This window comes from Saccopteryx bilineata, chromosome 1 (genome assembly GCF_036850765.1).
Source record: "Saccopteryx bilineata isolate mSacBil1 chromosome 1, mSacBil1_pri_phased_curated, whole genome shotgun sequence".
Classification (NCBI taxonomy): Eukaryota; Metazoa; Chordata; class Mammalia; order Chiroptera; family Emballonuridae; genus Saccopteryx; species Saccopteryx bilineata.
Window position 1 is genome coordinate 379,650,389 of NC_089490.1, and position 24,815 is coordinate 379,675,203.

Consider the following 24,815-nt stretch of genomic DNA (forward strand, 5'->3'; position numbering starts at 1 on the left):
AACTGTGTATGACGAAGGGAAATTTTTTTTAGCAAAAAAAAATTTTTTTATCACTTTGTATCTGATAGTCCTGTATCTGATGGTCTATCTTCATGGTGAGGCTGGGCCCGGTATTGATATCCTCATGCTCCAGGAATCTCCTAATCTATTCCTCCAGTCCTTGTCCAAGACTGAGTTCTGATGGCCAGAATGAGCCCCAGTAGACATCAAACTGGTGCGTCACTTGATGAGCGAGAGCTTCTGAGCTAACTCCCAAGAGCTGTGACTCACTGAGGTTCTAATTATAACTTGCCCTGACTCCTCAGATAATGGGCCGGTCACAACGGTTACCAGGGACGTATTAGATCAGTCCTCTATTTGGTGGTGCTTTGGTGTTCAGCCTGTTCTTTGTGGAAACGGAGAGGAGACTGATGCACCATCAAGAATTTGAACGGTGCCTCTCAGGTTTTCACAGTGGTTTGACAAGGCCTCTTCGTCAGTGCTCTCAGGGTTCAGGAGGCGGAGGTTGGCGGGCCTGCTTCAGGTTTCAACACCGGAGACCATGAATCCCAAAGGCGCTTTGGCACCAAGAGGACGTTTTGGCTTCACGACTGAGATGGTGGTGACAGGGGATAGACTTTAGACCCGACAGAACCAGCCACTCAGGGACTGGACTATCACAGGCCATAGCAGTGGATGAAATAGAGGGCAGAGCCAGAGCGGGAACGAGAGATACGATGTCATCTGACCTGTGGAAACTGACAGACTCCTAGGAGTGCACATGGGTCCCTGCTGGGGACTCTTGGGAGTGACCGGGAAGACACGGCTGGCAGTTGGTAACCCTGTAAAGCAGGTAACAACCAGAACCTCTAAAACACAGGCTACGTGGACACAGAATGCGGGACTGAAAGGCACTGAGGGACCCACATTTAACCAGCAAGTTACACAGCCCAAACCCGGCCCAGAGGGGCCAAGTGAATTTCCTGCATCACACAGCTAGTTAGAACCCAGTGCTTTTCAATCCCACAAGTAGTGTCTTCCGTGCAGAACAAACATCAAAGTCTTTCCTCCAAAATGAAAAGGTTTTGTTGTGCTTATGATTTAGTTTACTAAAATTAAGGGGCCTTGGGGGCCATTTTAAAGGACACGGGCAGTATGATTCAGGGGTCTGTCTCCAACTGCAGGCTCTTCAGAACGTGATACCACATCTGAAGCTCTCTCAGTACTGTTCATGAGGACATTTTTCTAGAGGGTCCGAAGCTCAGGGTTCTGAGCATGAGTGTGCACTGGGACCTTTCCTCTTCCGCCCCGGCGCCCCTCCGTTACCCCTGCCCTTTACACGCCCCATCAGCACTCACCACATCGCTCACTAATGGGCCGGGGACAGACAAGGAACCAGAAAAGGGGCAAATCTCAGCCTGAGTCACACTGAGAGACAGCGAGACCATCTGCCGAGTGTAGAGGGTAGAAGTCAAAGCAGATCCGGACTTGGGAGCCGGGGAGGGACAGGTGTGGAGGGAAAATGGAGCAACGGAGCAGAGTCTAGGGAAAGAGAAGCAAAAAGATTTCCTGTCTAGTCTTAGGACTCACCCACTGATGGGCGCTCCCAGGGCAGCGGGTTGGGGATCAAACGTTGTGGGATTGTCCAGTGATTGACCAGAGCTGCCTGCCCTGGACAACAGAGGGAAAGGTAACGCACTGTGTATTCGCAGTTCATGGCCGTGTTGCCCCGTGGTTCGGAGTGCAAGCACAGCAGATCCTCCCCTCCCCTCCCCTCCCCTCCCCTCCCCTCCCCTCCCCTCCCCTCCCCTCCCCTCCCCTCCCCTCCCCTCCTCTCCCTTCTCCTCTCCTCTTCTCTCCTCTCCTCTCCTCTCCTCACGGCTGGAGATCTTGGGCAAATCATTTATTTCTTTAGTGTCTCATTTTCCCAATCTGTGAAATGAAATTAAAATCCATAAAGACTGTGTGAATATTAAGTGCAATAATGAAGGAACACTCCCTAGATCAAGGCATGTGAGAAAATCAGCATTCAATAAATGTAAACTATTATTATAATGCTATTCCCTGATCTTGGACAATTGCCATAACAGTTTTGGGGTACCCGTGATATGTAAGCATGAGTCTCAGATGTAAAAGACCATAGCAAACATGGGGTTAATTGGGCAACTCTTTCTCTGATGGTACCTGCAAGGTGTTTTTATTCTAAAGTATTTGAAAGAAAACTTAAAACTATGTTTTGAACTTAAATGCAGGAGCGAGGGAGGGAAGGAGGGAGGAAGTGAGGAAGGAGAACGCTCTCAAAAACAATGTGGATTTCATAAAAACAGCCTCCACTTAATCCACACTGGCGCTGAGTGTGGGCTTTTGTTTAAACCACGTGTGCCACTTACTGAGCTGGCTCTATGGTTATTTTTAGTCTGCAAACTTTTGAAAAGCTTCCTTCTGTGCTGGAAGTGTGGAATGGGGGGTAGGGGTGGGAAGAAAGAGATTTTGACCAGGCAAGCTTGGACCTCAATCTGTGTAGCAGACTGCTGTGTGTGGGCATGAAGCTGGCAGATGGGAGCTGAAGGTAGCAGGTGACTTCTTTTTTTTGAATTCTACCTTTTTGCCCTACTAAGACCAGCCTGTGAGTCCACCGCCCACTTCCAAGTCCCTCAACCAGAGGCTCTTTATTGGCTCATGCCCTTAGTACTTTAGGTCTAGGAGAGGAGGAAATGCCCTATTATTCTCTCCTGTCCCTTTTAAGAGGTGTGCTCCTTTGCTAACTATTCTCCTCTCCCCCTCCTTCTTTCCTCCCTCCCTCCCTCCTTAGTGCCCAACCTGCTGGCCATGCCTCATTCTCTGAGTTCTTACACCTTTGCTTTTCTAAGTCAAATCCCATTGTAATACTCCGTGACTCTCCTTTAGGGTGGACATGTGTCCAGCTCCTTAATTCTATGGTTCCTCCGTCCCTCGTGTCCGATGGTGACCCCTCTATACCCCAGCTGCTCGCTCGCCTGTGCATTCCCTGGACTCTGCTGTCACCAGGACGTACACCACCTTTGACGTCTGCATGTCAGTCCCCCTCTCTCTGCCCGTCACCTCCTATCTGTACTTCACCTCCTCCATCATTTTTATACTTCAACTCAAAGGTAAAGCCTTGGACTCCCCACCGCCCTCTCCCCACACAGCAGCTCTCTTGTTATTCACATCCCATCTTGTCCCAGCTTAGATTTCATGGTCCACCATATACTCACTGTCTTGAAAATTCCCCCAACTCCTTTGTTCCACCCTGTGTCCTATTCAAATGGCAGAACTTAAAAATTTTAATATTCTACCTTCTACCTTCTCCACATATATCTGAACAGTTAGAGACTGCAGGAGCAAATCAAAGAATGAAGTTCACTGATTTCAGTTAAAATTCATAATCAAGAGCCTCAGAAGATGTCCAGCAACACTGCTTTACTCTAGAGGTCTAGCCTTCCCAGTTTCCAAGGTGATGATTTGTACCCAGCCTCTTCACTTATATCTGGGTGGGCCTCCCCCCACACTTCACTAAGGATATAAAAGTAACTAAACATGCACTATCTTCATTCCTTTACTTTTATTTCCCTAAAATAAAGAATGCAAACCTGTCTACATGACACCCGTCTTCTACCAGCCTTCTGTTTCAAAGCCCAAAGTGTCTCTCATCTACCAGAGGTCGCTCTGCCCTGTCTGCTCTCTTCCTCTTAAGTACCCTGATACTTTTCCTCTCTCTTCTCCCTCCTTATAGCTTTAATGTTTACCTTTCTACCATGTCATTCCCACCAGTTCACCTTAAAAAACACAACAGAGAGAAAACTATTCCCATCTTTCATTAACCATCCTCCACCAGTTCTGCTCTTCTTACCCAGTATTCCACCTCATAGTTAATCTGCAACTCATTGTGGACTGGCTTTCATCCCATTTCTTCTTCTTCTTCTCCTTCTCCTTCTTCTTTTTTTAGTGAGAGACAGGCAGACAGATAGGGGCAGATAGACAGGAAAAAAGAGAGAGATGAGAAGCATCAATTCTTTGTTGTAGCATCTTAGTTGTTCATTGATAGCTTTCTCATATGTGCCTTGACTCTGAGGAGAGAGGGCTCCAGCCAAGCCAGTAACCCCTTGCTCAAGCCAATGACCTTGGGTTGAAGTCAGAGACCTTGGGCTTCAAGCCAGAGACCTCTCAGCTCAAGCCAGTGACCATGAAGTCATGTCTGTGATCCCATGCTCAAGCTGGTGACCCTGTGCTCAAGCCAGTGACCACCTGGGTCATCTGCATCCCAGGCCAATGCTTTATCCACTGCAGCACTGCCTGGTCAGGCTTATCCTTCTTCTTACTATATCTGTTTTCATCAAAGTCATCAGTGACCTTGAAGTTCAAGAGATACATCTTGATCCTCTTCGTACTCAACCCAGTTGAACATTCCCTTCCTGAAATGTTTCCCTTGCTTGATTTCCGTTCACATCACTGTCTGATCCTTCTCAGCCTCCTTGGCTGGTTTCTTCTCATCTCTCAAGATTCTACCAATAGAGCGCCCAAGGTTCAGTCCTGAACATTCTCTCTCTTTATCTACACACTCATCTCAAAGCCTTAAATGCCATCTCTGTGGGCATAGCGCCATTTCTGTGCTGATAGCTCCCAAAATCACATGTCCACCTTGATAGCTCTTATGAAGCCAAACTCTAATAATAATCATCATCATAACAATAATAATGTTATTTTTATTATATAATTTTTTAGTGTTATATAACAATATTAATAATATTATTTCTGTTATTATATAATAATATTAACAACAATAACAACAGCAAAAGTAACTGACAATCAACTGTTCTCCACATGCCAGGCCTATTTGAAGCATTTAATATAATTGAATCATTAATTTTCATCACCCCGTTTTATAAATGGAAACATTAGACACAAAGTGCTTGTGTATCTCTCAACCCACAATTAATATATAGTAGATGTGGAATTTTAAACTAAGCAACTGAGTCTACCTACTACACAGAATGTTTGATACTTATTCATCCAACATGTTACTCTAGACAGAAATCTAAAGCCATTTTGTATTATTTTTTCCTCCCGCATAAAATCTCTTTGGAATTCCTGCTCACTTTAGCTTTAAAAAAATGTATCTTGAACTCAATTACTTTCCATGTTTCCTCCCATTACCTGGACCAGGGTGTTTCTGCTTTGGCATTATTAACATTTGGGGCTGGATTATTCTGTGTTGTATGGGACTGTAGTGTGCATTTTTAGGGTGTTTAGCAGAATCCCTGGCCTCTACCCACTAGATGCCAGTAGCAACCCCCAATCACAACCAGCAAAAATGTCTCCAAACATTGTCAGGTGCCCCCTGGAGGACAGAGAACAACTAACTTAGTCCAAGCTTTCACCATCTTTCTCTCTTTTTTTTTTTTTTTAATTCAGTGAGAAGAGACAGACTACAGTATGCACCTCGACTGGAATCTACCTGGTGAGTCCACTAGAGGGTGATGCTCTGCCCATCTGGGGCATTGCTCTGTTACTCAGCAACTGAGCTCTTCTTAGCATCTGAGGCAGAGGCCATGGGCCATCCTCAATGCCCAAAGCCACCTTTGCTCAAACCATTTGAGCCATGGCTGTGGGAGGGGACCGTGGGGAGGGGAGTAAAAACAGACGGTTGCTTTTCTTCTGTGCCCAGACCGGGAATCGAACCCAGGGACATCCACACACTGAGCAGATGCCCTACCACTGAGTCAACCCGCCAGGGCCTCTCACCATCTCTTGATTGATCTCCAGTAGTCTCCTACCTGGCCTCCTTGCTTCAAATTTCATTCCTATTTTTATTTTGTTACCCACAAAATAAACAGAAAACAGAAATAAGATTGATATTCCTGTCTAAAAGGCCCTAATGCTTTCCTAATGGATTTAGAAAAAAAATATTTAAGAAAAAAGTATCCTTTTTTTTTCCTTTTAGTATCAGATTTTTAAAAGGCTTTAAATAGTCTGGCTTCTGCAGAAGTCAGCAGCCCCTCCCGTGTGGTCCCCTCTGCTCAGACACATGGGGCTCCGCTCCTTGAGTCGTTGTTTCCCACCAGCTCTCTCTTCCCTCTGCCGAAGGAGCTGCTCCTTCTCCTCAGTGTGTGTGCGCGTGTGTGCGCACCTTAACACACTCACACCACCCATACCTCACACCTAACAGACACCCCACACACCCCACACACCTTGCACACAAACCACACCACATACACACCCCACACCCTCAACACACACCCCACACATCCAACACACCCCACACATTCTGCATACACACCACACCACACAACACACACCAGACCACATACATACCACATACATACATATACCACACACCACACTACATACATGCATCACATATGTGCACATACACCACCTACCCCACTCATACCACACATACAACACACACACACCACAGAGCCCACATACTCCCCACGCACCTCCCACACCACACACACACTACCCCACATACACACATCCCACATGTGCATACACACCACACACACACACCATTTATGCACAGACCTCAGACACCCCCCACTCCTCATATATATGCTACACACACTCCAGTACCCCCTCCCCAAACACCACACACCACACACCACACACATCACACATATACACACGCCGTGCATGTGACTCCAGCCTGACTGCATTTCCTGCATCTGGCTGCTTGCCACCCTGTCGGCCTCTGCTTTAATGTCACCTTCAGGGAGACATGTCTAATCACTCTATGCAAATATGTCTTCCTTTTCCCCTTCCCTTACTCTCCATCACTGCATTGCACTTGGCTCCTTTCTTTACGTCACTTGTTGTAGGTAAATATTTATTTGTGCATTCTGCATCTCCCACATTAGACGGTAAGTCCATGAGGGCATGGGTCTGACAGTCTCACACACTGTGGTGTTCCCGACACCTGGCTCCAGGCCTGGCATCTAAGGACACCCAACACATCCTTCAGTGGAGAGGCTGGTAAAGGCAGATCAGTTAGAATGGATGAATAATTTCAAAGACTCCAAAAAAAAAAAAACCTCTCGATGGAGTGCAACGTAGTCTTGGGACTAATGATTTGAATGAGTAACAAAGGCGATTTAAGCAGTAACCAGGAGTGTAATCAGAGCCCACACGGTTTGTCTTGGAAGAGCGGCAATCCTAGCTGGGCGCCCACGGTGCATTCCTGAGCTGCGGACTGGTCCGTCCCAGGTCGGGCTTGTTGTTTCTGGCGTTGGCTGCCGGCTCCTGGCTAAGTCCTTGGGTAGCATGGTTTTCCCCCTTTCAGTTTGTGGTTAGTAACTCAGGGAAAGTACCCCATTATCAGTTCTGCTGGGTCCACATTCAGGATGTTAGGAAACAGAAATTAATTATAACTCCCTTGGGGCCGTTTCAACAGCTGTGGCTTTTGAGGAAGTTGGCTCTCCTGGATCCAGCTTCAGAGGAGGGGAGAGGGCCAGCAAGGGGGTGGTCTGCGCCTCCCCGCTCCAAGCCCACGTGCAGCATCGCCCTGGGCTGTGCCTGTGTGTGCACGTGTGTGTGCACGGGCCAGTGCGTACACTCGAGCCCTTGAAGTGGACTAGGCATATCTAAAGCTGGAAGAGACTCTAGGCAATATTTAGCCGCGCCTTCTCCTTAGACAGAAGGAAGTTGAGGCCCTGTGGAATTTGACTTACCTGATGTCACTCAGCTAGTTGATGGAAGAGCTGGATTCAAACAAAAGGCAGGCTTCTCTTCTACCATAGCTCACTGTCTGGAAGGTTCATTTCAAAACAAACAATTTTTTTTTCATTAAAGAATAATATGTAGATTAGAAATTTAGAACTGCCAATCTGGGTGCTCTGGGCTTGATGAACACATAGAAGGGACCCCTTCCAGTGTTGCTTATGAGAGGAGTAGCACGTGGCAGAGGCCACTGTCAATAGGAGCCCAGCTCTAGGTGAAATCCCAGCCCTGCCGTCTGATATCAACCCCGTCCTCGCATCCCCACCGTGTGTGTTTCTTTGGTTTCAGCCGTGACTTATCAGCCACCAGCTGGCCTGCTGGGGCTCTTCCTCCAGCTCCTTGCTGGGGTCCTGCTGAGCTGCTGGTCAGTTCCCACCATGACTCCAACCCCCTTTACTTGGACACATATTAGCCACGTTGAATCCTGGTGGACCCAACCAACCTCTCAGCCCTTTTCTTAAGAACCCCGCAACCACCCCAGAGCACCTCCTTGAGAATACAACAGGCGCAAGAGCCCACGCTGACCGCAGCCTCCTCCTTAGCCTCTCCTTTCCTTGCAGGTATTGACAGGTGTGGCCACCGCACAGAGTGTGAGGACATTTCCCACAGGTGCAAACTGGTTTCCATTTCTCACCAAACTGTTTTACAATGTGTTAACAAGGAGCTATAGCTACACCATTGGTAGTATTCACAACATTTCTTTCTTTCTTTTTTTTTAAGAGAGAGAGAGAGACAGAGACAGACAGACAGGAAGGAAGAAAGGTGAAAAGCATCAACTTATTGCAACACTTTAGTTGCTCATTGATTACTTTCTCATATGTGCCTTGACTGGGTGGGGAGGGGAGGCTATAGCAGAGTGAGTGACCCTTTGCTCAAGCCAGCAACCTTAGGTTCAAACCAGCTACCTTGGGCTTTAAGCCAGCAACCTTTGGGCTTAAGCCAGTGGCCATGGGGTCACGTCTATGATCTACCCTGAAGCCGGTGACCTCGGGGTTTTGAACTTGGATCGTCAGTGTCCCAGCCTGACACTCTATAGCTGCACCACCACCTGGTCAGGCTTCAAAGCACGACTTAAACAAGTTCTTCCTAAAGCATGGTTTTGACGGTGCTTACTGTTATCTGTATCCCTGGAGCTGCTCTGGTCTTTGCATTTTCCAAGCCCCACTCTCCTACCTTCCTGTCTATTCTATGAACTTCCCTAAACCCTTCCAATAAACTTACTTTCTACTTCAGTGAATCCATGGTTAATTTACATTGCTTGTGCTAAAGGACTTTGGATAAAGCAATGTAGGTGACGTGACTTAACCTCCCCCGTAAGTCTTCTATATGGGATATAAAAATTCTCCTGGCACACTTAAGTCACTAGTTTTAAAAAAGAAAGGTTACAGAGAAACTTATGTAATCTGTGCTCTCCAAAGACGTAAGAGGAGTTATGGGCATGGATGACTGTTTATCCTCGGATCTGCATGACCTTGTATTACTTGCTTGAATGAATGAATGAAATAATATTACTTGCTTGAATGAATGAATGAAATTCTTCTTTAGAAAAAATTTGGCTCGTCTTTGAGTTTTCTTCCCAGGAGGAGAACTAAGTTGTAAATGACTACACTTATTTGTCTATATCATTATAGTACTATCTAACTAAGAGTCTCAGAGTTGTAATTAACAGCAAAAATACTTTTTTTTAAAGTGCGCAAGAGAGATAGATGGAGGGACAGACAGGGACAGACAAGAAGGGAGAGAGATGAGAAATATCAACTCGTAGTTGCAGCACTTTAGTTGTTCATTGATTGCTCTCTCATATGTGCCTTGACGGGGGGGGGTGCTGCAGCTGAGCCAGTGACCCCTTGCTCAAACCAGTGACCTGGGGCTCAAGCCAGCAAGCTTGGGCTTCAAGCCAGTGACCTTTGGGCTCAAGCCAGCAACCACAGGATCATTTCTATGATTCCACATTCAAGCCAGCGATCCCATGCTCAAGCTGGTGAGCCTGCGTTCAAGCAGAATGAGCCTGTGGCAACCTCAGGGTTTCGAACCTGGGTCCACAGCATCCCAGGGCAATGCTCTATCCACTGTGCTACCACCTGGTCAGACACAAAGTACTTTTTATCCAATAAATGTCTTGAGATGCAAAATAGAATTGGATCCTGAAAGTCTTGATTTCGTAAGCTCTGCTTCCTTGAGATGTTCTGGAACAAAGAATCAGAAAAGGAATCGCTTTGCCCATGGTCACATGAATCATTTTTATTGTCTAGCACTGGGCTTACATCATATTCATGGATCAACCCTGAAACAGGCTTCTGTACTGCTAGGAAACTCTCCCAAGTTGAACACTAATTCCTGGATATGACTGAACATTTTACAAGACCTGCAGTGTACCATCTGGAAGCCGCACGTAATGTAAATTCTTCTTTGAGACATGGTGACTAGGTGAGCAGACTACCCCCAGGGGCTTGTCCCAGCAATAGTCTCACCAGCATCATTTCAGGGGAAGCAGCTCCATCGTCCTCACAGGGGGCTGTGTCACACACCCTCTCTTTTTCTAATTTGTTTTGTTCTATTTCAATGATCCGGTAATGGGCAGGCATGGGAAACCCTCCTATAGGCCATAGAGAGAATGTTCTCTAAAGTCTAAGTCAAGACATGAAGACGTTCCCTCTTCTGGAAAATGGACTAAAGCATTTCTCAATAAATCCCTCCATGAAGGCTGGCATAGAAGGGCTCATCAACCTGGTGAAATTTAAAGGGAACATGCTTCTCACTGCTTCCCAAATCCAAAAGCCATGCACATCCTGGCAAGAAGAAACCTGAGGGCATGTTGAGTCAGTGCTGGAAATCAATGGGGAACAAGCTCGGTCCAGATCAGAGAGGTAGAGGCTGGAATAGTATTCTAAACTAATGCTGAGTCACCGAGGAACTGATTTTTCCAGCTGGGGAAGGATCTGATGAACTGATCCAGAGAAAAGAGTGTCAGAAGGTAGGAACACCCAGTTCAGGTCAACCCAACATAGGAACGTGCGAATAAGTAAAGAGAGCAATCTGATTGGTTTTACCAAATAACATCCTTCTCGTTTGTCACGTGACACCTTCACATCAGTGCCTCAAAGGGGCTGGCTTGCACGGATCTGATACAGAGATGAAAACACATTTAACATAAAAGCTTGCTATGTAGATCGCTCACTGCTTTTTGCTGGGGCTGGGAGGACAGGAATAACACCTGATTTCAGAGCTACCTGATTTCAGAGACCCCTGGCTCATCTTTGGGTTGTCTTGCTCAGGAAGGGAAGCGCAGGTGAAGTCGACTGCGACGGCAGTACTACCTGTTTTTATTCAGCAGAGCCATTTCTCAAGGGATCTTGAGTCTTATTTTAACAGCAGATGTGTGTTTTCTCTCATTGGCCAAAAGTCTGAGGCACAAGTCCCTTAGGCACTACTATCTTCTGGAGTTTTGAAGTTTGTGCAGAAAGAGGGAGAGAGAGAGAGAAACAGAGAGATGCGAGGAAGACAAGGAGGGAATCCCCCAGTTAGAATTTGTTTACGTGCACGGTGGCCCAGACCGACAGAGATCTGGGTAGAGACAAGGATGAAATAAGACTGTGTTTTGGAAACTGTGGTAAGAAGGAGGCGATGAGTCAGTGCTTACTGTCCCCAGAAAAATATATTGCTCATGGGGGAGTCTGTGGGGCAAAGCCTATATGTGTATCTGGAGGTGGGCTTGGGAAGGGCGAGCCGCACACGGGAATTTGGAGAAAGGGGGTCAGGGTGAGGAGAGAATGTGAATGAACATGGGCGGGGAAGCACACTGGGGAACAGCACTGAAAGTGGGTCTCGGGGTGGAAGGAGCTGTCAGAACAGAAGCAGAACCCCTGCGTTGAGCTGACAGTGAAGGGAGATGTGCCGATTGTGTGGGAAACCCACAGGCTTCTCATTATAGTTTGTGCATGCTTCTAATTTTAATCCAATATGTGTGAAATAACTGTGGTTTCCAGCAGTGCCGTCTCGGTAACTTAAGGCTATACTTAATGTCCAAGTTTAGGGTTGACCAAACATAGCATACCTGGAAACGCTCCTTTATTTATCAGTAGCTGAAATAGAAGCCGAGTCACAGAAGTGACACGGACATCTGGTGCTTGTTCCGTGCCTCCGGCTTCCCCAGGGTGTTAATGAACTTTGCCGTTGCTTGCTCAGGCCTCCCGGATCTCCTGTTTGATGATACCCGCCCATTTTGCTCAGGGCTGGTCCCCCCCCCCCCCCACTGATCCTTTTCTAGTTATCATTGCAGATGTCAGTGGCTGTATATGCCTGACTGATTTTCCAAGTTGAGCCATAAGGCAGTTTGTCAAGTAAAATGTCAACAAATCTACTCACTGTTCTAAACATTGGTGGTTGAATAGAGCTCAGTTTTGAAACCCCAGGTTGGCTTAAATTGCATTTCATCTGTGATCGGAGGGAAGGGGAAGGAAGAATCCATCTGGTCTGAAAAAAGACACGTGACTTTTTCTCACCCTGTCAGAAACAACTACCGTCACTGTCCACCGTGCTCCCGGTCTCCAGCCCTGGTAACAGGAAGGAATGGGATAGGCTGGGGCGTACCTGTCTCAGGAACTCCGAGACCCTTAGAAATAGTGGGACGACTTTAACTCTGTTAAGTAATGATGATAGATAGGTCATCCCCTGGTTCTCCATAGTCTGTCACAGACAGGAAGTGAGAATGTCCCCATGAAGGGCCTGCCCCCGTCGGGGGGAAGTCCAGGTGAACCCAGGGTGCAGGAAGAAAATACTGGAGTCTCTATTATACTTATTTCTTATTCTTAAAATTTTTCTATTTTTTGTGTTTTTAATATACTATATTGGTAGATGTATTTTATTTATCTTTTATCTATCATCTCTCTCATGCCATGTTTCTATCCACCCTTCTACCAGGAAGTACCTTGAGCAGCAGTTTTGGAACTACAAATTCCCGAGAGGTTTGATTGCCGTTTCCAGGGGAGATCTAGGAAACCATCGTGAACTGACTCATTTATTTTCATTAAGGAACCTTTGCTTAAATGTGACCTTACAGAAAACCCTAACGTGGAAAACAGATAAAGCGGGGACTGCTCTTTTGAAGGAGGACTGGAGACAAGGGCGGGGGTTGGGGGGCAGCCCCCAGGCTTGCCCTGTCGTTGCCTCCCCCCTCTGCTCTCTTTGGTCTACATAAACTCCCATTTGGAAACCACCGCGGTATCTTAGGAAACATTCGTCTTTGAAGACGAACTGGTTCACGTTTGAAACCGGACTGGCAGGACACGGCCCCCCTTCTCAGGTTCCATCTTGTAGATAGTTCTCACTAGCTGGATCCATCCCAGCCTGTTCTTCACGCCATGTGCTGAGCAGCCACTCACAACCCAGACTAAGAGACGAGACCGACACTCCTTCCTCCTCTTCAGAGAAGCCGCCTTCCCACCACTGCTAATTTCTTCCCAGCAGTGACTCCCCGACAGTTAACGGTCGATATTAAGCATCCTCCAGCATTTATGTCCATTGCAGAGTGTGGCCAGCTCTCTGCAGCAAACACTTCTCTGGTTTTATTTCCGATTTTTCTTAAACTAAATGCCATTCCATATTCTAGGCACACCCCTCACTTCTTTAGCTAATGCAGTTACGGTCATAATTTTCTTTCTGATTTGGCTGGTTTAGAGACAGCCTATTTCCCAAAGGGCACACTAACACTATAATTTATAGAGTTATGCTAGCTTCAGGAATTACCATGAGGGGCAAATCTCCTCCTAGAATTATGGGGGAATGTGGGTGTGGCCGACAGAGGTACACCACTCTTAATTGCCCGACAAGAAAAGACTCTTGCCCAGCTACTCGGGGGGTTACTAGCTGATAGCATCCCTAATTAACAACACTTCAGCCAAAGTAAAGTTCCAGCAGAGGAAGAGCATGTGCGAATGTGAAAGTCAACACCTTGGTCCATGTGTGACAAGCAGGCCATAGTTACATGACCTTGTCTAACAGGAGAGGAGAACGGAATAAAAGTCAATACTAAATATGTCTATCACAGCAGCCTCCCAGAGCGCTGGAAAACTCCATTAGTCATTGTTAGGGTAAACTTAAGAAGTTCTCTTATGGTATTAATTTATTAATACCCATTATCACACAATAGCATATCAATCATGAATTAGTTCATCAGTTTTGGTTTTGTTACTAATATTTTGAAGGAATTAACCGGTATGGAGAAACACACTTAAAGATCCCTTCCTAATAGAAAGCAGCCCAGGGGCTTGGCCAGGCAGGACAGAACTGTGTGAGAGACACTTGGGAAGTGTCTGGAGATGGATGGTAACTGAGGGCAATGAGAATGTCTGAAGGAAAAGATTTTTGGGGAAAAAGGGAAGAGGAAGATGGTAGAGGCTACCATGACCAACTTCTTTGAATTCACCACTTTGCCCAAGCTGCCCAGCTGAACGAAGCATATTTTAAATGTCTGTGGGTGTTATCTGAGTGATACCAAGTCTAATCAAGCTTTTGATCTTATGTTTGTCTCCAATCTCCTCTCCCCAGTAACCCCGACATCCCCGCCACACCTTTTTGAAAGTGATAAATTGCTCGCCTAGATTATTGGGTTTTCCTGCCACACTCGGGCGTCTGCTGTGTTGTGGAAACTGACAGGGCAGAGATACACACTGTAGAAGGTAGTCAGGCTTGGTTTCAGTGCAAATTGACTTAGCAGGTCCTTGACATTTTCCAGGCTACTACTTCCGTTGGCCTAGCACACGCGGGCTCAGGTCACTGGCCAAGGTTGGGAGCTTTGTCAGCTTTTTCAAGCTGAGTGTTTGCCCAAGTCCGTAAGCCATCTGGGTCTGTGGAATGGACTTAGACCCCTTCTCCTTGAGTTCTACCGTCTTTTCGTGCTGAGCAGAAAATATTAGTGAAGAGCCACTTCTGCCCCTAGTGAATATGGGATGTTTACTCTCAAACTGAGAAGTGTTACAAATGGGGGACAGGTTAGGACAGAGCAGTATCTCAAGGTCTGGCGCATTTACTGTAATAGAATTTCTCTTCAAAAATGGGCTAACAAACACGTGACTTTCTGGGCCACTGCATGGCTTTGGAGTCAGACTGCCTGGGTTCATAGGCTGATTCACCCACTTACTAATTATGTGGTTATAGGTAGATCATTTAATCTTTCCGAACCCCATTTTTTTAACTTCAAAATAAGGGCAATTTCATCTACTTCAATATTGAAGCCTATAGGGAGCACTAAATAAATAGGAACTATTATTTTTTTGTTGTTCTCTAAGCAGATTTTGGGACCGAGGTCTAACACTTTGCTATCTAAGACTACTGCTGTTATTTTCTTTAATGATGTACTACACTACACCATCTGATGTGATATACTGACACGTACTTCAGTTTCCATATCCATAAAATGGGGCTGATGTCCCTGCCCCTTCCTTCCTTACTGGACTATGAGATGCAACCAGTGAAGTGAGGGATGCCTTGAAAAATAAATTGATATGACAGAGACAGGAACCACTGTCCATGCTTTGCTAAGTAATAGCAGCCCAAGCCGTGGAGGTACAAGAGTGTCACTGTTCATCCTATTACGACTTACACTGTCCCTGCCTCTGCATACCACTGTGATTGAGGATTTTGTTGGCCTGGGTCAGGCTAGTCCTCACTGCACTGCCTTTCGCAGAAAGAACATTGCTTTTTGATGGCCAACACTTCTATCCTGGAGTCAGAGGCGCTTCTGTTAGCACTTGTCAGTCTCCGAGAGGTCGATGTCCGAGCCTGTTTCCCAATGCACGAACCACGGGATGAGCAAGCCAGGTCCGACGGCTGCAATGCACAAGACGTGGGCAGGGGCGAGCCCTCACTCCCTCTCCCGTCCGAAGGGTTCTTTTGAGGCTGGGGTTGCTTGGCTGTCCCTGAGTAAGAAATAGTCAAAAGCTTGCATTCGTAAAAAAAAAAAAAAAAAAAAAAAAAAAAAAAGGAAGGAAGAAAAGAAAAGATCACCAACACTTTCATAAAACCCAGCGCCTCACAGTTCCTGTTTAAGGGGGAGAACTCCTTTTTCCCTAAGTTGAAAATATTTGGATCTGGATGAGCATGGAGGAGGAGGGGAGGAGGAGAAACTGCCCTTCTGTGTAGAGCCGAGCAGAAGCTTGCGTATCTATACAGTAAACTATATCTGGGTTCTCATTTTAGGGTGAATTCCTTGGTTTCAAGCAAAAACAAACAGAAAAATTAATTAACTAATTAAAAATCCCCACTTTAGCGAATTTAAGCAGCAAAATAAATTTAAACGCGCACGCACACACACATTATACCACACTCACATGTACATATTAGAAGGCCAAAGAGTAGCTCACAAAATCAAGTAAAAAGCTATAGAATTTGGATTTATACAGGACAGAAAACTGGGGGACCTCAGTAGGAGAAACTAACGGGTTCCCATTAGTTAGGAATCCCCTGTGTCTCTTCACTCAGGATTTCTCTCCCTGAAGAGAGCTGACCTGCCTTGCGTGGTGACCGCAGAAGGTGAAGCCCCTCCCCAGTGAGGAGGGCGGACGGAGGCTGAGCAGGCCGGGAACAGATGTCTACCACGGCCTCTGCTTATCATCGTCCACCTCTCGGTTATAATTAGTTCCCCAAGACTGCCTGGCTTTGCATTCACCCACATGGAGTCAACATGTTTCTGTTTTATAACATTCTTGATAAAATTAAACCATGGAAATAGTGGAGTACAGTCTTCTCCCCAAGACAAGATCTCTCCCTTCTCTCAGAGAAAGGTGCTGGGTCTTCCTAAGGAGTGGCTTCTCCTGGCTTTCTCTTTAATAGCTCCACGCTCCAGATTCTGGAATCTGGGGCCTTGAGGCCCCCGGTTCCCCACCTCGTTCTTGCTCAGCCAGCAACCGTTCGTGTTGGTGATGACGGTTGGACGGCAGCTCACCGCAAACACGCTTGCCATTTGGAGGTTTGGAAAAGGGAAACACTTAAATGCTAGTTAGTTAATCAGCCGAAAGAAGCTACAGCAGAAAAAAAACCCGGTCCCACCCACAGGCTTTTCTGGTTGGAGGATCAATTTACAGGGGAGAGCTTGGCCAGTTACAAATTAAAGACGGAGGTGTTTCTTTATTTACACATTTGCGGGGGAAGGGGGCATGCCGGGAGCCCACAGCAGCTGCCTCCCCGGAGTTTCTGGGAAAACAGTGAACGAGAACAAAAGTGTTTCTTTTCTTTTCTTTTCTTTTTTTTCCTAAGCGTTAGAACATTTGAAAAATACAGAGGAATAAGAAGAAAAGCCAGCAATGACGTAGGATTTTAATATCTTGGTGGGTTTTAGATTAGGAGAAGAGCTAGGGGCGGGGGTGGGGGTGTGTGTGTGCACCGTGCTGTCCCTGACTCATCTCCAAGTTTTCTCTGTCTCACATGGAAAGGAAGTCTGAAATAAAGTGAGAAATTAATCAACCTAGCGAGTACAATGACAGGTTTTTATGCATGTCATTCAGAGGCCTCATTTATCCATTTAATATTATAACATAAGGCTTTCCCCATGTTTTAAAATTGCTGTGGCAGTGTTATTTGAATGGCTATGTAATATTCCATCAAACAGCTGTTCCATAACTCACTGATGTGCCCGCGGCGCTAGGCATGGTATATCGCGAGTATGGCTGTGGTGGGTATCTCTGTGCACGAACCAGGGCACCGTCTGTAGAAGAGGAGTCCAGCTTCGTAACTTGTTGGGTGTGAGTTCTCCACCCTGTCACCTTTATCTCTGTTAAAATGCAAGTTCTTAATCAGGCAAATCGAATTATCCAGTTCATAGGTTATTCCAACCCAACGCAATTTTTCTTCACTCTTTCCCCTCTTTTCAAGTTTGCTGGAAGTCAGATTGTCAGTAAGGATACTGGCATATGAAAAAAAGGACATACTTTGTTTTAAGTATTGTAGTTGTTGTTAAGTCATAGAAAAAACTTGACAGGTGACCGTTAAGAGCCAGGGTGAATCTTATTTAGGAAAGCCAATCAGACAGTTCTAGACACTGCTATAAAAAATATATTAAGTGCTCTTATATTTTTTCAAACTATGTACATTGCTATGGTAAAACATGCTTTCATTAGATGCATGGTAATTATATGTGAAAATAATAGCAATATGTTTTTTAAGGCAGAGGAAGGATTTACAAGCCCACATTGTTTTTTACTCTAACCTTCTTGTCATAGAAGCTGTGCGGAGCCTGGATGTTAATATTGTGCCTCCTACTCCACTTATCACCCAGACATGAATTTTTTAGTCTCTACTAGAACAACAATGATCAAAACAACAGCAAGAACTAAGATTAATTGAGTGCTTACTGTATGCCAGGAGCTGGTCTAAGGCTTTGAGTGGATTTACTCTTAACAGAGGGAGGATGTCTACTTCAGATTCAGTTGAGCTTCCTGAGGAGGTCACAGCCACGGGAAGAGTGTGTGTGGGGGGGTATTCTGGAATGGGGAAGGCTCCCGAGTGTGGAAGAGCGTGGCGTATTGCGCCGTGGCTGGGGCTCAGAGAGAGAGCAGGAAGGTGGCACCAAACCCGCCTCAAAGAATCGTTATGAGAGAAACAAGATCAAGGTCACACCTTCAGAAGTCATACACCTCTTCCGTTTGGAGGTAGATGGTGGGGTGAAGTGGCGTGAGCACAGGAAGGCACTGTTCATGTTGTCAGGGCGATGGGGGGAGGTGCTTGGGCTGCTGGAGGTGGACTCAGGATGCATTTTCCAGATAGGAGTGACAGAGCTTGCCGCTAAGTTATATGAAGAAGGTAGGATGAGGGATAAATGAAGACCAAATCCTGGGTTTTTATTTGCATTCCCAGGCTAATGGGAGTGCCGCCATATTCTCCAATGTGAAAATCTGGGGGAGTAACTGCATCACAGGTAGGGAAATGGAAGGTTCTATTCTTACCATGCCATTTGCCCAAACTGGCACTGTGACCAAAAATAACACAAAGCTAGAAGCTTTCACTTTGAAGTCATTCTTGTATAGTAAAGAGACCAGACAGATCTGGGACTGGGCTAGACAGACTGAGGACTGCCATTTCCAAGTTGTGTGACTTATCAAATTCCTTAGCCACTTGCCACCCGATGTTTCAATTTCCTAATCTCTAAAAGGGGGCCAATATTGGCCACCCCCTCCTGTTGGTGTAATGTATGTGTGGCCCTGAGCCCAATTTCTGGCACATAGTAATTCTATTTCTTCAATGCTAGTTGCAGTTCTTTGAAATAACCTGCATAAAACAAAGTTGTTGTATGTCTCTTTGTGTGGTTCTGTGTGTCCCTTAGCCTGGGTGACAGGGCATGACATGGATAGAGAGCATGTGGAAGGCAGTGGTGACCCCCAATAACCCTGTTAATGGTTGTCTGAAGCCCATATTTAAATGTTTTATTTCTTTGAGTGAAGGCTTTCATTATTTTCCTGAAATATCAATTGCCTTGAAAAAAGAGAAAATAGTTTAAGGCATATTTGTTAATAATAGAAAGTCAGCGTATTGTTCTAAATTTAGAGCATGGAGCCTGGCTGCCTGGATTTGAATTTTTTCTCTGTCACTTATGAGCTGTGTGACCTTGGGTGAGTTACTTGACTTCTCTGGTGCTGAGTTCCCTCATCCGTGAAACTGTGACATTAGTGATTCTTGCCACATAAAGTTGTTAGAGGAGTTTTAGCGAAGCTAATATGTATAAAACCATAAAACAATGCCTGAGGAATAGTAACCACTCTATAAGCCTGTGTTAAATCACATACAAACAGTTAAGGTGTTGGAAAATAGACAATTTGGGAAAGGTGAGCAAAAGGCAGAGCTGGGGAGGCCAGGCAGGACTAAGCTGTGCTGAGCTCTGGAGGAGGGTGAGACGCCTTGAGCAATCATGAGAGAGGCCGAACTCAGGCACTTATGATTCTTGGTTTTGTCTTGTCAAGCCCCCTAAAAAAGAAAACTCCAGCATGACCCCAGTCCCAAACATTAGAGCTAAATTTTCCCCTCTTAGAAGCAGCCTTTAATCCAGGTTGGGCTCAAACAAGGTGATATGCATTAAAGCATGAAATTATTTTTATTTATTTTTTCTTCTTATTCTTTTTCCAAGTGTGAAGAGGAGAGGCAGAGACAGACTCCCGCATGTGCCCCAACCAGGATCCACCCAGCAACTCCTGTCTGAGATTGACGCTCTGCCCATCTGGGGCCATGCTTGCAGCCGAGCTATTTTTAGTGCCTGAGGCTGAGGCTGCTTGGAGCCATCCTCAGTGCCTGGGGTGATACACTCAAACCAATTGAGCCATGGCTGCGGGAGGGGAAGAGAGAGAGAAGGGGAGAGAGAGGAGTGGAGAAGCAGATAGATGGTTGCTTCTCCTGTGTGCCCTGACCGGGAATCAAACCCAGAACATCCACACTCTTAGCCAACGCTCTACCACTGAGCCAACTGGCCAGGGCTACAGCATGCATCTCTTCTGTCACCACTTCTACCAGCAGAAACTCTCTACAAAGTTTATAAAGAGCATGTTAAGATGTCCTCTACCCCACCTGCCTAATTTGGCTTGAGAGTGTGACTTCCTGTGGTTTATCAAGGTCTCAACTGAAATCCAGCCACAGACTACTCCTCCAAAGCCTCCCAAGATGGTCATCATTTCTGACATTTAAAATGGACCAGGGAGGCCAGGAGACATGTGAGTGTCCTTTCTTGTCATTCACTCTTAAAGGAAAATGCTTGGTGCGCTGTTATATCTGTATGGTAGTTAGCCTTTACCATTAATCCCCACCTGAGCCAAACTAGGGTCAGAGCATCAATTTTTTAAAAAATGGGGCAGGAGAAAGGTTGTTAGTGAATCCCCAAACTCATTTGGAACTCTAGCAGGACCCTAAAAGTGTCCCCCTTTCCAATTTCCCCAAGTGTGGTGAGGATACAGAGAAACTAGATCACTCATATAGTGCTGATGAGAGCGTTAAATGGTACTGCCACTCTCAAAAACAACTTGGCGGTTTCTTTGGAAAAATAAACATGCAACGACCACACCATCCAGCAATGAAAACTTAATGTTTACCCCAAAACCCACACTCGAATGTCAATGGCTATTTCATTTGTAATAACCCCAGACTGGAAACAACCTTGATGCCCTTCAACGGGGAAATGGTTCAACAAGCTGGCTCTTTCACACCACAGAACACTACTCAGCAGTCACGAGGGAATGGACTATTGATACAAGCAACAACCTGGTGACTCTCTGGAGAATTACGCTGAGTGAGGAAAGCCAGTCTCAAACGATCACATATTGTATCATTTCAATTCCATAATATTCTTGAAATGACAAAACAGTATAAATGGAAAACAGTTGAGGCGTTACAAGGGGCTGAAGAGGAGGCGGGGACAGGAGAGAAGTAGCGGTGGCTACAGAAAGGTAATGAGAATCCTTACGGCAATGGGAAGCTGCTGTGTCTTACCATGTGAGAGTTAGTGTCCTGGTTGTGATATTATATTTTACTTCTTTTCAATGTACCATCAGGAGAAAATGGATAAGTGTACAAAGGGTTTCTTTAAATAATTTCCTAAAACTGGATGTGAATCTACAGTTATCTTAAAAGTTTAACTTTAAAAAAGGGAAACAGGAGACAGTTAACAGATCCCCAAAGTCACCTGAAACTCTTGCAGAACGTATAAAATTCCTTCAACTTTCCCATATTCCCTGCTTTAAAAGAATTTGTGGTTGGAAAGACACAGATGAAAACTCAGGCAAACAGGTACATTTCTTGCCACTTAGTTAGGCCCTCAGTTCACCTGCTGTTCATGCTATCACTCATTCATTCAACAAACATTTTGGGTGCCCAGGACTGCACTAGGTGCTGTGGATACAGGGAGACAGACAACAGACTCTGTCTGTACCTGAATGGCGCTTACCTTACAGCGCAGGAGATGAACAATACGTAACACACACACAACGAGATCATTTCAGGGAGTGGTAAGTACTAAGGACACAATGAAACAGGGTAACGCAGACTGTGAGGGGGGTTTCTTCATGGGAGATTTGGTCTGAGAGGTAATGATGGAACAGAGCCCCAGAGCTGGGGACAAGAACATTGCTGTATTGAAAGGAAGTGCGAACGGGAGCGAGGAGACCAGTTCGCAGGCCCTTTCCACAGCCCATGCCACGGATGGTTTCCTTGACTGAGGTTTGGTAATGAAGACAGTGGCGCCATTTTCTGAGAAGAGGAGCACTGTGGGGGATGAGGGAAGCAGTTTGGTGGGGAGAAAGAAATCAGGAGTCCTGTTTGGTCATGTTCATATTGATAATGAGTAATAGACAGTTACATTGGGTTGCAAACATTGCGTGGCCTCATTTTTCTCTCTCTCCCGGCCCGTCACCCATCAGCTCTGTGCCAGTCTTCCACATTTGGATGTAACTGGAATACCACACGATGAGGTGGCTTCCTGCAGGCCACCCGGGCTTCAGAGTATGCATACCAGAAGTTAGCAACCTGAGGGTAAGTCTGGAACAAGGGGAAATGAGAGTTCAGTGGGAGCCAGAAAATAAAGTCTCTATTCTTCCCTCCCCTAAGGACAACTCTAATGTGCAATATCTTCAAGCAACTCATCCAGAGTTCCATATGCTGAGTGGACACAACTTCTGAGTGGCCCTCTGTGACCCATGGCAGTTCTCCGGGAGGTGGAAGCCAGGATGGTAATGCAGGTCCTCACATTATACCATACCTTCCTTTGTCTCCTTCCCCCTTTTCCGCTACATCCAATACCTTGCACACCTCCCAATTAAACTGCTCATATCTTAATTCTTGCCGCAGGCTCTGTTTTATGGAGGGCCCAATTAAGATAACATTCACACAGAGAGGTCAAGTCAATAGTTAAAGTCTAGGACTCAGGCGAGAAGTCAGGATTGGAACTAATAACTTGGGAAAGATCACCTATGAAGTGTTTCGGCTGTAAGACTAGTGCGGTCACTTAGGGAGAGAGGATGTGTAGAAATATGGGTCAAGAAGGAAACCTGGGACACTCTAAAATCTCATGTTTAGGCAGGTGGACGGGGTGGACCCAGCTGAAGAGAACTGAGAAAGAAGAGTCAGTTCGTTAGAAGAAAATCTGGGGCAAAAGAGGTGGAAAGTGTCACAAGAAAGATAGGAATACTTAGGTGGGTGGAAGCTAGCTGAGGTCTAGTACCATGGCAGAGAGGGGAGACCATTAGATCTGGCCACATGGAAGTTGTGGGTAGTCCAATAGTTTCAGTAAGGAAGTAGGATTGGAGTGGGTCAAGGGGAGAAAGGGAAGTGAGGAAGTGAAAATTGCTAACATCATAGATAAGTCTTTGAAGAAATTTAAATGGAAATGGGGAGGAACTAAATTGAGTAGCAGCGGGGACATCAGTTGGCTGGGTGCAGTAATGGGGCAGTATGTGTGGGAGAAGTGTACTGTCTGGGAATCAAGAGACAAAAGTTCTAACCCTTTGTCTGCCGTTAACTAGCTGAGGAGGCGCGGAGTAAGTCAGTTCCCTCTCTGGGCATGAATTTCCTCATTTGTCAAGTCAAACATCTCTCAGATCCCTCCTAGCGCAGAAAGGCTATGTTCCATGGAGATGTTGAAGCTGACAGAGGAGGAAGAAGGTCAGGTCTGTGAGGAAATGGTGTAAGTCCTTAAGGGGCTGTAAAAGGGAACCTACTTCCCAGAGTGGTAGGAGCAGTTGCATAAGATAATGCATTCAAAGCACTTAGCACAGAGCCTGACATAATAGTAAGAGCACAATACACTTGATTTATTACTAGATATAATAGAGGTAATCTTAGCAGCAGAAACGTGCAGGCCCCGTGGTGCACTGTTCCACACACACAGGAGAATGCCATTTGGAGGTGCAGAAGGATGGAGAAGAATTGGGGATAAGCCAGGCAGAGCCTGGTGTGACATTGAGGACCACACTAGAAGTTACTTGTGAATAAAGTGTGGTTATGGACCATATGATGTCAGCTCAGAGTTGGTGGCTTGGACAATGTGAGAGTTCACCAAAATGGGAAGACATTTGACATTTAAAGATCCTCCCTATTCCATCTAAAAGTAAGGTAGGGATGCAAAGAGCCAAGAATAGCCAAGGCAGCTTCAAAGAAGAACAAAGTTGGAGGATTTACTCAGCCACATATCAAGATTTATTGTAAAGTGACAGTGATTAAGTCAGTGTGGCACAGACACAACAATAGTTAGGTGGGCGAGCAGAGCAGAGAGTCTAGTGGTTCTCAAACTTTTTGAAGTTGGGGCGCATTTAAAATCCTACAAATAACTGAAGGCACACTATATACAAATTTCTGAGAAATATGTTATAAATAATTAAGTCAAATATTAAAGAAAAAATATAAAGTCCAAGAGTGTTTTTATAGTAATTAAATGAAATAAATACAACAAAATTAAATTTATTCTGACATTAAAAAACATTTTTATGTTACATTTTTTGAGTTATGCTTTTTAGAATTCATAAAAAAGAAGGGTTAAAAATTAAAAAAATGACAAAAAGTTATCTTTTTATATATATAGATACATTCTTAGTAAGATTTAGTAAATTCGTCAGGTCCCAGCACAAATATGTTAAGATTTTTCATTCTTGTGTTTATGAGAAACATGAGCCTGATGTGCCCTAGGATTTCTTCAATGTTTGGGCATATATTTGAAAGGCAAACTCTCAATTCCTCATCAATACATTGAAGAATTCCTCTCTTTTTACTCTTGTGTTGAGTGCAGAAAACCCCCACCATACATATCATCTTAACTTTACATCAAACAAAGGATAGAAGAAACTTGCCTCCAGTCTTTCTGAGGAACATGGAGGGTAGTGTAAACAATCCAGCACCACAGCTTAACAGCCTTTTGCAACCTAATCAGGCAAGTGAGGTGGGGGGTTGGGCAGACTGTCAGCTTACAGCCAATTCCTCACACCTCTGTTTCCCAAAAATCTAAACTCCAAAAACCCTGTTGGTTTTTTGGTCCCCAATAGGCACAAATTTCTCTGGAATACCATAGGGCACACCTGGAAATCTTCTAGGGTGCACCAGTGCTCCCTGGCACACACTTTGAGAACCACTGGTCTAGACCC

The 24,815-nt window shown here is 45.5% G+C and overlaps 1 long non-coding RNA gene across 1 annotated transcript; it reads left to right on the forward strand.

The window, feature by feature from the left end:
* Positions 1-303: 303 nt before the first annotated feature.
* On the forward strand, positions 304-24,815 carry LOC136320736 (uncharacterized). Its single transcript, XR_010728371.1, has 5 exons — positions 304-832; positions 5,413-5,458; positions 22,104-22,215; positions 22,291-22,412; positions 24,717-24,815. It is a non-coding gene; the product is annotated as an uncharacterized lncRNA (long non-coding RNA).